Genomic DNA, 1,958 nt, shown 5'->3' with positions numbered 1-1,958 from the left:
GGCTGACCCCTGGATATCCAGGGGTCAAAAAAAAACCCCGCAGGAGAAAAAAGGCGGAGTGGGGCATGTGGCAGCAGCATGCACTGCCCAAAGCCGGAGCCTGGCCAGCTGGAGCCACACTCCGCTGCTGACCGGGCTCTGCATGGCAGGATCACTGCTGCTGCAGTCCAGGAGACACCCAGGACCCCAGGTAAGGCTGCTGGGGCCAGCACAGTGCTGGCTGCAACCTCCCCTGCCCCACCTGGGGTAACTTGCTGAGCGCCATAGCGTGGCATTGCTCCTGGGACAGGCATGGCACAGGCATTTCCCTGGGGACAACTAGCAGTGGCATGCATTTTGATATACTTATGCTAGGTGAAATGCTGGCTTTCCTCCAAGCTCCTCCTCCCCTATTGTTTTGAGGCCTACAAGTGAAAATGTTAGGTCTATCCCCATACCAGTACCTAGCACATCTGAGAGAGTCAGGCCACTTTGATGCTGATTTCAGTAGAGAGGTCCTGGTTCAGAATGGAATGGAGCATTTTAACAAATGCAATGGTAGAAGCTCCTTTAGAAGGGTGTTTGGAAGAAGCTTAATCAGGGGAGTAGACTCTAATGCAGCTGCATTAAGGAAAAATGTTCCCCTGTGGAAATCCACACCCTAACCATTTGCTTGATTATCCATGTGCTCCTAGGGCTTGCACAGGTGTTACCCCCCCTTTCCCCTTCTCTAACAAACAATCCTAAAATACAATTTCCTTGCTTGGGTGCCTGAGGAATTCTGTACCAGCCTAGTGGATATATGTTGCTTCCTCCTGGCTGTGAAGGAATTGCTTTGAATCCCTATGACAGATATCCCCAGTGCTTAAATGACACCTTCAGGGGGAAAAAAAAAACCCTTTCAAAGCCTCTTATGAGATTAAGGGAGACAAGAGTCACTCTTGAGCTTTCCTGCCCTAAGAACCTCAAAGATTTTTCACTCAGCTGCAGATGAGAATGAAATGACAAACAAAGCCTGGAAATTTCCTGACGGTGGGAGGCCCCCTTGCACTTAACATCATAATCTGGGTTGAGTCTTCTGAGCAGGCCCCATCTCCTTCATCTGTGTTAGAGATCAGATTACTGCCCTTTTACACTGGTTTGCATGGAAAGAAAGCTGTGGGAGTGGGGACATTTCCCAGTTCCCAGGAACAATGAAGGGGGAAGTGAGTAGCCAGAACAATGGGTATTGCACTTGTAGCTGTATAGTGTCTAATATGCTTAACTGGCCAGTTCTGCACCAGCCTGGTATCTGACATAGCTGGTACTGTGAAAGGAGCAACTGTACCACCCAGCTCTTCACAGCAAGCTACAGACGTGATCTGTAAACTGGATAAGTATTATCGTTTCTTACAGAAAAATGACTAGAGCCTTTTAAGCTGTGTCCGTTGAAGCCAAGGACAGCCTACGATTGACTTGTAATGAGCTTCTGATGGTTAGATTTTATTTTTTTTTTCAGTCTCCATTTTCTGCAGAGACACAACCAAATGCAGAAAGTCAGTCAGCCATGTACCCCCAGGGGTAGGTAGACTCATTGTTTCCAGTGCTAATGGGTCCACAAAACCCTTAATCTCTATGGAATCTGAGTGCCAGCATGCATTGCTATCTTTGCATTAATCGGCAGATGAGCATTCGTTCCTAGAATCACATCTCCTAAAAAGGAAATTGGCCAAGAGACTAGATGCAAAACCTGCCCATACCAGTCCCCTGCCCTTCCCTTGTCCTTGCCATTGTCAGTGGTTTTCAAGGTACCCCTTTCTGCAGTAACTTCTGCCCTCTCTCCTCTCTCATTTATCATAAAGTGAGACAGAGTTTATTTAATTCCAGGGGAAGGCAGTGTTTGAGACGCAGGGCACCCAGCAGCATTAGATCAAAATTCGGTTTGTTCTAAGAGAGGGAACTTTTGCAATTGATCCTAATTGTTACCAAGGGCTAAATGG

The sequence above is a fragment of the Crocodylus porosus genome, unplaced genomic scaffold (genome assembly GCF_001723895.1).
Source record: "Crocodylus porosus isolate Cpor-Errol unplaced genomic scaffold, CroPor_comp1, whole genome shotgun sequence".
Lineage (NCBI taxonomy): Eukaryota > Metazoa > Chordata > Crocodylia > Crocodylidae > Crocodylus > Crocodylus porosus.
The sequence above is the reverse complement of the archived record's forward strand: the minus strand, read 5'-3'. Positions refer to the sequence as shown.